The sequence below is a fragment of the Psammomys obesus genome, unplaced genomic scaffold (genome assembly GCF_907164565.1).
Source record: "Psammomys obesus unplaced genomic scaffold, mPsaObe1.curated_primary_1811, whole genome shotgun sequence".
Taxonomy (NCBI): domain Eukaryota; kingdom Metazoa; phylum Chordata; class Mammalia; order Rodentia; family Muridae; genus Psammomys; species Psammomys obesus.
In genome coordinates, this window is record NW_026596069.1 from 25,426,699 (window position 1) to 25,439,783 (window position 13,085).

Below are 13,085 nucleotides of genomic sequence, written 5' to 3' on the forward strand. Positions count from 1 at the left end.
GGATTTAGGTGGGTAATGAGAGTGGGGAGAGGGATTCAGGGCTTAGTCTGAAGGGATTCTGTGAGAGAAAGTGGGCTAGGGAGGAGAGGAAGTGCTGCTGGTCCCCAGATGCCAGGCTTTACACAAAGGCTTCTTTGTAAGTGGCCTTGGCAGCGGCTGTCAGGTGAGGGGACTTAGCTCCGTGGCCTTCAGTGCACTGGTATAGAGCTGGAGGCCGCCTCTGCCTTCCAGCAGGTCTTCCCATTCTTCTAGCTGTGCCTTCCTGAGCCTTCTAGCATCTCCTTTTCTGGCCCCCATGTGCCCTCCCAGGCTTTGGGCCTGGACCCAGGACTATCACAAGGGACTGTATGCTACACTGAGGACTATATTGGGAAGTTGGAAAAACAGCACTGACCAGAGGCAAGAAAGAGTGGGGGTTGGGGGGAGGCAGCTCACTGTCTCAACCACTCTTGTCTTCCTTGGCACCAGTTCTTTCCTGGCCTCACTCAGTGTTCCTTCCCACTTAATCGACAGTGGGGAGAAACCATCTCCCTCATCGTCAAGCCCTTGCTGCCTACCTGGCCTTTCTGATTGCTCTTTAGGTTAGGAACCCTTTAAACAGTGGAATGACTGCAGGCCAAGGGCTCAGTCTACAGGAAAGACAGCGAAAGACAGAGTCAGGCTTAGACTGACAGAGTAAGATTCTGCCCCCCTCACTTACTAGTTGGAGAGATGGGAAGGAGAGTTTTTAATGCCTTTTGCCTCTAATTTTTATAGCCCCTCATAGGGTAGTGTACAAATATCTATGTTCAGTGCTGAAAGCTGAGAGACACAGGAGAGGCAGTAGGTAGAACTGGAGGGACAGTCTCTTGGTAGCCTGGGCCTTGGGATGCCAGCCGGGGAGAGTGGACTTACTGTAGGTGCCTGACTAGTGACTAGAGCTGTCCAGGTCTCAGGTCTGCGGTCCTCGAGGGTAGTATTGTCCTGGTACTAGTGTTCTAGTCCACTAAGAGGCTCTCTCCCAGCCTGCCTACAGCTGACCCTGTCCTCGGCCCTCTCCTGGTTCTCCAGGGCAGCATAAACCAGGTGCTATGGAATCTCTATTCAGTGAAATGTCTGAGGAGGAGCTGCAAGCCCTCCGCACAGCCTTCCATCCTCTGATTCTCCGGCCCTTGGCACGGTCAGCAGTGAGCTGCTACTTTTGGATCTGTTGGGATCCCTGGGCCCATGGTCCAGGGAGACTCTGACTGGGGTTGGGGGTTAGGGTTGTCTTTTGTCTGACAGTTGTGCAAGCAAGTGTCAGGGGAGGAATGGCACTGGCATTAGCCCCCTACCAGCAGCACCAGGGCCCCAGGCCTGGAGGGCAGGACCAGGCTGAGGTGGACATATGGAAGAGAGCCTGAGCATGGTGGAGTTTCACCTGCTAGGGCTGCCTTCTGCTGGGCTGTCCATCTGGCACCAGCTGGCACACCAGCGCCACCCCCACAGCCAGCCAGACCCCTTCTGCTGTTGCTATGACAGTTGGCTGCCATCCTGTGCTCAGGGCACTGCCTCCTCTCTGAACTTCCCTATGAGGCTCCTGAAGGACAGGGAACAGCCCTTAAATTTTCTCACCAGAGCCACGCAGTGGTGGCCCACACCTTCAATCCCAGCACTCTGGAGGCAGAAGCAGGCAGATCTCGGTGAGTTTGAGGCCAGCCTGGTCTACAGAGCAAGTTCCAGGGCAGCCAGGGATACACAGAGAAACCCTGTGTTGAAAACAACAGCAAAACTTTTATATCAGTATCTGGTTTTGCACATGGCCAGGTGAGGCAGGCATGGAGCCTCACACCTGCAACCTTAGCACCTTCGAGGCTGGGCCAGGAGGATGGTAAGTTTGAGGCCAACCTGGTCTACAGAGGAAGTTTCCGGCCAGCCAGGGACACGGAGCGAGACCCTAGTCTCAAACAAAACCAGATTGGTTAATTCTCATGGCCAGGACTAGGGAGGCAGCTCAGTCGGTGGCATACTTGCCTGGCATGCCCAAGGCCCGGGTTCCACCCCGAGCACCACATAGACTGAATGCTGCCACACACTTGTAATTCCAGCACTCAGGAGGCTCAGGCAAACAATTGCTACAATTTTGAGGCCTGCCTCGGGGGGACATCCTGGGCTCTATGTAAGACTCTATCTCAAAGAAACAAGAAAATGGCACTTGCCAAAACAGGACACTAGGTCCAGCTCTGTGCTGTGCTTTATTCAGTGTGCCTAAAAACATTTAGTGAGGTAAAGTTCAAGAAATTCAGATCCTGTTTCTGGGTCGGGGCTATAGCTCAATGATAGGGTGCTGGCCAAGTATGCATTGGTCCACTCTCCAGCCCTGTGGGGTCGAGGGGGGGTTGAGGGAGGAGGGAGGAACAGATCCTGTTTCCTGCTCTTCTATAACAGACTTTTCCTCACTCTGATCAGGAAGCTTTCCCAACCATCTAGTCAAGATCTCTGCTGCTCTCACGCCAGCTCTTAGCTTGCCGTGGATGAGAGAGAGAGAGAGAGAGAGAGAGAGAGAGAGAGAGGAACTATCGCCCAGCTTTAATCATTTTAAAGCAATTCCTGTCCCTAGATGTTGGGAAATGGAAACTGAGACGCAGCTAGCTTGGTTTGAAGTTTAGATGCCCCTTAAAGACTTGGGCTTCGAGAGTGGTAAGCCGGCTCGGTGAGTATAGGTACTTGCCACTAACCCTGACAACCTAATTTGATATCCTTGACCCACATATGGAAGGAGAGAACTGACTACCAAAAGTTGTCCTCTGACCTCCACACGTTCACCGTGGTCTGCACACCGCCCCAAAAAAATGGAATAAGAGAATTTTAAAAAGACATAGGGCTTCTATTCAGTATCCCCAGAACTACCCTCCCTTGCTCCCTATCAGCACCCTAGAGGAGTCTACTCCAGAGGGACCATTCCCTAGGCTGGTTGGTAAGGCCTTAGGATTCCTGGGAAGGTCCCCGAGAGCTCCAGTTTCTTCTGTCACGAAAGAGAAGGTGAGGAATGGCTGCTTGGCTGGAAGAGAGCGCCGAGCTGGGCCAGCTGGTTGAGAAGCAGGTGGACCGGGAAAGGACCCTGCTGGGGGCGGGGGGTGGGGGGGCTGGGTGGGAGTGCTGGGTAATTTATGATATCATTGTTCCCGCCCCTCTTCCCAGCCCCCTGCCACTTTACTGTTGCTAGGAGATCCTGACTGTCTGTCATCTGGAGTGCTCCTCCCCAGCCAGGGTAGGCCCTGCTACTACATGACAGTCTCTCCTGTTCAGTCAGCTTAGGTGGGACCGCTGACACAGTGGGAGAGGAACAGGGGGATATGGAGGGAGCCAGGCAACACTGGCTTTGGAGGAGCACTCTGAGGGCCCGCAGGCGGCTCTGGGAACCAAAGCGGGAGGAGCCCAAGTTCACAGATGCAGTCCTTATCTGGGGGGGGGGGGGGGCTTTCAGCAGAGTGAGCAGAGGTGATGCAATTGCAGACCTCTCAGTCTAGTTCCTCCAGTCAAGGTCAAGGTTAAGGCCTGGCAAAGGTGGGGAAGGAGAAGCTGAGGAGAGCCTAGGCACAAGGTGACAATAATGGAGCTGGGTGGCGCCAGAGTGCAGCTGAGACCCCCTCCTCTTTTGGGAGTTCTCTTGTTAGAAGTTAAGGCTGGGTACCGGGTACAGGACTCTGGAGGCTAGAGGCTTTTCAAGCTGCGGGCCTTGCTGCTATGCACAGGTCTTGACCTGGCCAGTTGATCCGCGCTGGCTGAAACCCATGTGATCATGCCCCCCACTTCCACCTCTCCATCCCTGGACTCTAGGAGCAGTCAGAGGTTCCAGAGTCACACTGTGCTCCCCTGTGCTGATTCCCTGTGGGTCAGCCTCCCAGCACAGCACCTCGGGGCTAGCACTCAGAGAGCCAGACCCAACAGCACAGGAAGTCTCTGAGGGAAGCTCTCCCAGTTTCCAGGGGTTGAAGGAGGAGAAGAGGTTAGCCAGTTTCAGAATCAAATGTTCCCTAGCACACTTCTGCCTTCATAACCAACTTTGCTAGGCTCTAGACACAGATCTAAGCCTCATCCTGGACACCCTGCCCCTGTGTTCCGGGATGGCCTGTGGGGAGACGCTTAGACTTGGCTCCCTACCTGCTGCTGAAGGGAAAAAACACGTTTTCCAGACGACACACAGCTTTTCTTCTATCTACTCCTAACTAAGATCCCGTTCAAAGAGTACTTTTATTCATAAGTGTGTGTGAGCGTGTGTTATGAGTGTACATATGTATTTGAATGTGTACAGAGAGAGAGTCCTGTTGTGTAGTTCAGGCTGGCCTAGAACTCAGAGCAATACCCCTTTGCCTACCTTGTGCTGGGATAAGAGGCCTTTTCCCAATCTTGACAATTTCTCTTTGCAGACCAAAGAAAAGACCTGACCTCACCCTGTGCTCTTGCGAAAGGCAAAATGTGTTCCCAGATTGCCAATGGGCTTGTTCCCACAAGCAGAAGTGGACAGAGGCGGAGGTGTAGCCTAGCAGCTTTTTTCCAGAGCCATGGAGTGAAGACCTTGCTTGCCTGGTCACTGAGCAAACTGTCCAACCAGGCCCATCAATTCCCCTGCTGCCTGGGCCCCTGGATCTCCAATAAAGAGTGTTGTGGATGAAACAGCCGTCGTGCCCGTGGATGTGCTGAGCAGGGCCTGGGGGGTTCTGGGTTCTCCACGAGAGAGCAACCCTACAGAGTAGTACAGCCGCACCAGGCAGGGCTCCTTGAAGCCTACCTGCAGCGCTGGGAACAGTGTGCCTCTCCTCACCCTTTCATGAACTCTACCAGTTGTGGGGTTCTAGGACCATCACAGCCATATGCTTATCTCCCAGGCAGGGGGGCATCAGACAAAAGCCAGAGTAGGGCTGCTCTTCAGTCAAGGAACAGGGGTTGCTACCTCCCTCAGCAAGAGTGCTTTGTCAGAAATGGCTTCCTGGTCTGACAGTCCAGAGAGGAGGAGCACCCCTGTCCCACAGGCTACACGCTCCTATTCTCTTTCTATCCTTTCGGTGACACAGAAGGAAGTGAAGAGGGGTTAGCAGGTCAAACAGTAGGCAAGACTTCTCAGCCACAAGATCTGACACAGACAGAGCTCAAGGGAGCATGAACCTGCCCCTTTCCCTTGTGACACCACCCACATCTAATGCGCTCCTGAAAGCATTGCTGGGCCCGCTTCACCTTCAAGCTCTCCTGGCCCCTGGAGTCCTTCCTGTCTGAACTCAATTCCTCCCTAAAACCTCACTTTGAATCCTGGCATTTGTCTAAACAAAGAAAAATACACTATTACACATGGCATGATTCTAACAACCGTCCACCTTCCCCAGCTTTAGCCCTAGGCCCTGCCAGGGACAATTCAGATGTGGCTAAGCTCACTCTGTGTTTTCACCCCACCGCACCCCACCGAAGCTTCTCCACCCAGCTGCTTGCCTTCGTGAAGCACACCTGCCCAAAGATGGCTGTTCCACAGTTATCCGAACGGCAGCCAGCTCAGGGTGAAGAGTCTGCCTTGCATGCTCTGGTCCTCATGGCTCAGTAAAACAGAAAGTGCCTCTAGTTTACAGAGGAATGGAGGCTGCGGAGGGAAAGGACCAGCCACAGGGTCCTCAGCACCTAAGCGTCAGGAAAGCCGAGTGGGCCCCATATGGACGTGGTCTGGGATCTGACTGGGGCTGTGGGTGCCTCTGGTCTATTTAAGGAGTTCATCAGGCCTGAAGACTGCTTAAGAGTCCCCTAGCCTTCATTCCAAGGCCGGCTTTGTGTGGACCCATTGTGGACCCACGGGCAGCGCCCTTCCTGTATGGGCAAGTGAAAGTTAGCCACCCAGTCCCTCTACAAGGCTGGAGCACTAGTCTTAGGGGTCAGAATGCTGTGCCTGCACTCGCGGCTCCCTATGAAGCTTACGGGATCTGTACAGAATTGTGTGGGGTGTGCTGGTCTCAGCACAGACCAGGAAAGCGGTTGGGACGGCAGTACGTGGAGGCAGGAGGAAGCTGAAGAGGGTGGGATGCCTTTTAGTTAACTGAAAGGCTTAGCTAGACCCAGACAGGGTCAGGAGGGCAAGGGGGCAGGGAGGAGTTCCTCCCTGAACAGGGATTCCAGGACTGAAGTGGGAGGAACCAGGCAGCCACTCACTCAAGTCTCTGCTCTCAGAGTCCCACCGAGTATATGCAGATGAGCCTGTCTGTATGCAGATGAGCCTGTCTGTATGCAGATGAGGAGGGAGGGCATTCTCTTCTCAGGGTTACCATAGAGCCTGCCACCCCTCCTTTCCCCTTGGGTTCCAGCCGCAGGGTAGCTTGGGAAAGAGGCCAGCCCCTGGGGAGGGGCAACCTACAATAAAAGATTAGACTTCAGGAAGGACTGACCAGAGAAAAATGGTCAGTCTGGGAAAGAACTAGAGATGAAAGAGAATAGAGGGGTCCCTGGAAAGGTGAGGCAAAAACCATGCACCCATGTACCCATGAAAGGAGAACCCAGGCTCCAAGTTCACAGCCTGGCAGAAAGCTCTGTGGGGCACACTGGCCAGCAGAAGAAAAGAACCTCAGAAAGCAGCTGTGCTGGCTAGGCCTTACCTTGGTCCCTCACAGGTCACTGGGTACTGATGATGGCCTCAGGCCCTTGGCAGACAGGCCTGGGAAAGCCAAGGGCTCCTACAGGCCAAACACAGCTTGCAAATAGGTCCCTGGTCACTGATTGGCAGCAACTTAGAAGCTCCCTAGGCCATGGTGGCCAGAGCGGAGTGGTCATTCCCACATAGGCCTGAGAACTTCTATCAGGGGATGGGGCAGAGACACCAAAGAGGAGAGGGAACACCCAGGGCTGGGGAAACTGAGACCCAGAAAAGGCAAAGAAAGTTCATTCAGAAGATCCAAGCCAAGTTGGGCCTGAGCCCAGGGCCTTCTCCTAGGAGTGCAGAGGCCTTTGGAAACAAGCTTGCTTTTCCTAGGGTGGCCCCAGTTCCCTTCTCCACCCCCTCTCATTCAACAGTGTAGCCAAGGCCTTTGTGGAGAGGCCCCGGGGAAGAGAGGGCCCTTGTCATCCATTCATCCCACAGGAGGCTTGGCCCATGCCAGACCCACTGGCCTCTCCTTCCTGGGAGGTGTCAGCCCCCACCTACCCTCATGGCTGCTCCCCAGTTCCATCATTTCCTGGAGCCTCAGGGCTTTGGCTGTGATCCCAGCCAAAAGATGGTGGGGAGTCCCATCTCCCATACTCTCTCCACACTTTCTCATTCACATACTGGCACCAGAGCTGTGGGAACAGCGGACAGCAGCTGGGCATTGATGCCCAGCTCTGCCCAAGCTCAGCCTACCAACCTTCGAGAAGGCAGGAGAGACAGGCCCTTTCCTGGAGCCCTGGAAGCCCTCAGCCCTGTTGTGAATCTAGGGACAAACAAGGCGTGTGTAAGCTGGCTAGTGACAGGCCTTTCCCAGGAAACCTTCTGACAGCATATTTGCTGGGTCACCTTAACCCTGACAGGGGGTTGGAGAAGTCTGCTCTGCAGCTCCAGTGACCACTGAGGTTCTGCTGACCCCTCTGTGGCTGAAGGGGCCACTACTCAGAGGTATCTATCCAATCAGGACTCTGGCCTAAATTCCACCATGACAGGTCTTGGTGGCTCCTGGTCCAGGCAGTGAAGCGGAGTCAAAAGGAAAAAAAGGGCCAAGGAAAGAGAGTTCCAGAGAACTCAGGGAATCTGGGATAAGAAGGGACAAAGGAAAAAGTTGTCATAGACATCCTAGGCACTGCACCCAGGTCAGGAGGTCACAGATGGCTGCTTCCCCTGTGGAAAGACTTCTAGGTGGAGTAAAACAGTTCCTGGGAGCCACATCAAGACCAGAGACAGCACAGTCTTTCTTTTTGTAGGCAGAGAGGCCTTTAGCTGAGAAAGGGGCTCTCTGTGAAGAGAGGGGCCCCTAATTGAAAAAAAGAAAGAGCGAAGGGGCAGGAGCTCTGCAGGGCAAAAAACCCAGAGCCAGCCTGCCACGGAGGGAGATTAAGGGATTAGAGTTGAAACAAAGTGATAGGGCTGGAGCAGGTGGGTTGGGGCCGGGGCTGACGTGCTAATGATCTAATTGCTTGCTGCCTTTAGCAGAGTCGAAGGCAGGGCCTGGCTCTAGAGCTGTAATGAGTGGGGGTGTTTTTCAAGGGAGGTGAGTGAGAAGGAGCAGAAGCAGGGGGCCAGTCAGGAAGGTCTTTTTCCTCTCTCGAGCTCACAGGTTCACATGCTCTGCTCACCCCCTTATGCCTGCCCAGGGAAATCACTGTAGAGGGGGCCTCGGTCCCCACCAAGTAGGTACTGAGACAGGGAGAGACCGTAACTGCAGTTAACTGGGCACATGCTCAGTGTCAGCATTGTGCTACGCCTTTATCAGTTTATCGAACTCTCCCAAGCACACTGTAAAGACTGAGGATCCCTATCCCAAACCCAGCCCAGACCTCCAGCCAAGTACATGGCAGGGGTCTTTCTGACCAGGGCTGGTCCCTTTCAGACCCTTCCTTCTTCCTAGAATGGACAGCTAGCCCAACCGTCTCTAGGCGCTCAGAGAGCTGTCTGCAGCCGACTGCAGCCCAAAGACCCTTGGCTGTGGGATTCCCCTCAGCCAGTTTGCAGGAGTCCTCTTTGCCCACATACCAAAGCGACACTGCAGGCCTGGAGACACAGCAGTGTCCCATCTCCAAGCCTCTCTCTGCACACTCGGTACCCTCTCCCTGGACAGTCACCTCTCAGCCCACTAACAAGCCCGTGATTGCCACTCCTGGGATTCATCTGGGGCCTTCTCTCTGCCTGCTGCGTTCCCCTGAGAGCCAAGAGGCAGCGGCTGCTTCCACACACATTCAGGGCATACATGGGTGGCTTGGTCATGCCTACTTTTGTAAGTAGGCAGCCTAGGAGGTCTATGACAAGCAGGTGTGTAAGGCTCTTCTGTTCCATCTGAAATGAGTGCTTATTCAGAAATGATTTGTTTCTTGTCCTGAGGAATGGAACTAGTGCCTTGCACATGCCAGTCCACTATTCTACCAGTGAGCTACACCCCAGCCCCAGTTTAAAATCCTATTTTAAAATAGGATTCATTTTTTTTAAATATTTATTTATTTATTTAGATTAAGGAAGGCGGACCGGGACTGAGTACATAAGACTTTAATCCCAGCACTCAGGAAGTGGAGGCAGGTGGAGCTCTGTGAGTTTGAGGCTAACCTGAGCCACCCAAGGCTACACAGTGAGACCCTGACTCAAGATAAACACACACACACACACAAACACACACACACACACACACACACACGCACAAACGCACAAACACACAAACACAGTTTTTTGTTTTTTGTTTTAAGGGAAGGATAGCATTTAACTGTGAAGGTCGGGACATCAGACAGAGGCCCTCAGTTTTGAAAGGAACCAGTGAGGTCCAGTAAGTTCCCCTTCTCTTGGGGCCCCTCCATACTCAGTTCCTTCTCACTTTTCCTTAATAAATTTACACTTACTTTCCTGCAAGAAAAAAAAATGGAGGAGGAAGAGAGGGGAGGAAGAGAGCAGGAAGACACTGCCTCATTGTTCTGCCTGGAGGAGGCAGCCAGGCACCGGAGTGTTTGTAGCTCCTCTCTCCCCTACCCTACTCCCTTATCACCATGTGCCTGCCTCCTCTAGGCCGCAGCCCTGGTCACCAGCCTTCCCATATCTTCCCCTGCGTTTTCAGGACCGGACCCTCTCCGGCCTCCCTAGTTGGTACTGTGGGTGGGCACCTGGATTCTCCCCAGGTGAGTCTCTAAAGAACTAACCAGCACCTGCCTAAGGGTCAGGCAACGATGGTCAACTCTGCCAGAGGGGTGTGTGAGGCCCAGGGAGCTGGGGGTGACCCAGGAAACCTGCTTCCTGGACAGAAAGTGGCCGTGCCACCGCCCGCTTCTGATCCTCTGTGATCCACTCAAGACATACCGCACCCTCCCCTCCTCTGTCTACACAACTGAGCTGAAGACAAAGGATCTCTGGAGGCCACCTTACTTTCTCATCTAAAAAACGGGAACAGAAACAGGACATATTTCTCAGAGCTCCTAGAGCAAACTGTCTGTAAGATACAAACTCCTGTAACAAACTATCTGTAGCTTGGTCCAGTGTGACTTGAGGACTCACAAATGGTGGCTCTTATGATGGTTATTAAACAGGAGTGGCCCTGCAGAGGGGGCTGATTCAGGCCAGGAAGGCCTCACCATCGCTCTGGCTGAGAATAAAGAGGCCTTGTGGTAAAGGCCCTCTCACCAGCTGCCCCCACCCCCACTCCTGACAGAACGCTGTGGCTGGGGATGCCTGACAAAGTGAGAAGTAGTGCAGAATAGGACACCGGGGGCCCAGCCCAGACAGAATCACGGAGGAGGGCCCTCCAGCCACGGCCCGAGTGCTAATGGAGTCTACAGGCCAAGAATGTGAAGGACAGCCCCTGCCCTGATTTGAAGCTATTCTGCAAGAGCCTTCAGTCAGCAGGCCAGCCAGGCCTGCCCCATCCCCTCAAGTGGCAGGTGGGGGCTAGTGGCTTGTACAGGATTGTGTCACCAGAACCCATGACCTCTAACCTATGAGGGAGGCTGAGGAGGATCAAAATGGCATAGGCAGTGAACAGCCGATGAAAACAGGAGGGCAGGGAGGGCTGGCTGGTGAGTTGTAGCTTAAAGTGAGGTACATAAAGAAAGTTGAATTTTTCTCAACCTCTTCTTTAGGAAAATATTCACGAGTCACAAGGAAAACAACAGTGTGGGGAACCTCCACGTATCCACTTATTCACTGGCTGGCATCAACAGCTGCCAGCCTGACTGACTTTGTACCCCTCCTCCTCCTGCTGTTTCCCAGCACATCCCGAGGTGAGCTCCTCTCATGGAGGTGTGGTTACAGCGAAGCCCGAATGATTCCAGGAAGGGGGCTTTGCAGTCATCTGGAGGAGGAGCATTTTGGGGTGAAGGGGCAGGACAAAGGCAATCTCAATGCCTTGCCTGGTGCCTGAAGGCTCTGGCTAACACAACCCTCCATGCTGCCTGACTGGGGTGTGCTCCGGAAGTCTCCTGACTGCTCTGATGCCTTAGCCCACAGGGAGTTTGTAGGAGAGTGTCTCATTAGAGCAAAGTCAGAGTCGAGGGTCAGAGGCTGCTCCCAGGAGGGGCGGACCCTGGAGGAACTATGCCAGAAGAGGCCAGACACGGCCCTGGATGCCCAAGATAACATGGTAGATGGGAGGGTTGTCTGTCTTCCACGGAAGGCCACACTGAAGGGGAGGAGCCTGAGCCCAGATCTTGGCCATGTCTGCTGCCCCTCAGCCCCCACTTAAAGAGACCCCTGAATCCTAGGCTGCTGGAAACAAGAAGGGCCGAAGGCCTGAATGGCCAACTGTTCTCTAAGGGAGCTGTGAAGTCACCTCCCTCCCAGGGTGATTACAGGGAGGGAGGACACAAAAAGACCCTTAACTCCTATCCTCTGGCAGGATAATGGGCCATTCACATTGAAGGAACCCCAGTCCCACACCTGGCTCTCTTGGGCAGACCCCAACTGCCTCATTGTCCTAAGCCCGCCACTGTGCCTGGTGCCTGGTGTCAGCCATGAGAAGCCTAACACCCCAGCTGGGGCATTCCTGACCCTTCCCCCACTTCTCCAGCCACTTGGAGACTCAGCGCTGAATTGGTGGGGGAGCACCTTTCATTCCGCACTCCTCACACAGAATTTTCTCTGCTCAAAAGTCCTAGGAGAGAAGTCCTCACAGCTATGGGAAAATAGGAGGGAATAATTAGGAAAGCCATTAGCGTCTCAAGGCCCATCTGACAGGGATTAAAGGATTAAAGGCCTTCTAACAGGTCTCTCCTCCTTGAAGATTGTTGTAGGAGTTTGTTTTCAGGGTGTTTTTTTCCCTGGGTTGGGGAATACTGGAGACCCTTGGTGGGTCCTCTCTTCAAAGCTGCAAGAATCAAGGCATAGTTATGTTCAGTTGGCCAGAAGAGTGGGGCACGCAGGTGTGGGCTGGCAGCTCCTTCCCAGGCGCTCCTGCACTACCCTGCACTGCCTCAGGGCAGGAGGGGGAACAGAGAGGTGCAGAGGCCAAGGGGTTGCTCCGATAGGCCCCCTGGGGGCAGATGCTTCTTACTTCCCCAAAAGACCCCCAAGGGCTCAGCCCCATGTGCAGGCCTCTCCCACAACCTCGGGTTCCAGCTGAGGGCAGGCAGTCTCCAGGCAAACTGAGCCAGAGGGCTCCACTCTTTTCCAGCTAGCCAGAGGCTGGAGGAAGGGCTCCACAGGAAGAGCCACTGCCTGTGCCACAAGCTCTGCCACCGCCTTTTAGAGCACAGTGCAGCAGCTCAACCACTGCCCAGTGAACATGAGGGAGATATGCAAATGTGGATGAGGAGGCATGCAGAGCAGGCTTGCCCCCTTCCTTCTGGACACAGGAAGGACAGTCCCTTGGAAGAGATGACCGGTACATTTCTGAGTCTCCTTTCTGCACCCCTCTGGCCACAAGGTGGGAGCTTGGTAGTTATCAGGTGACTGGTGCTGTTGTGTCACCAAGTCCTGTTACAGTCTAGCTCACTGTCCCACTGAGATGGTTCCCTAGGCCAGGGGCTGAAAACTCACGGTTGAAACTCAAACGTGTACCTCCCAGGAAAGAAAGCAAGTGTGAGGACTCCAGACTAGACAGATCCACGGAGCATTACAGTTGCCAAGATCAGGGGGGTACATTAGGACACACACCCAAGCTCCTCCAAACCAGTCTCCACAGACAGCATGCCAACTCCCGGCTATGCTAGGGAAGAAAGACCCTGGCTTGAGGCTGTCTCACATCCACACACTGACTTTCCTGGATCCGGGGGTAGGAGTTGGGGAAGGTTTGTGGAAATAGAGCTTGTCCCTTCCATTTCTAAGGAAAGCCCACTAAAAGGAAGCAAAGGCTGGTGAATCTCTGTAAGTTCTAGGCCAGCCTGGTCTACATAGTGAGTTTCAGCACAGCTAGGGCTGCAGAGAGAGACCATGTCTTAAAAAAGAAAGGAAAGAAGAAAGAAAGAAAGAAAGAAAGAAAGAAAGAAAGAAAGAAAGAAAG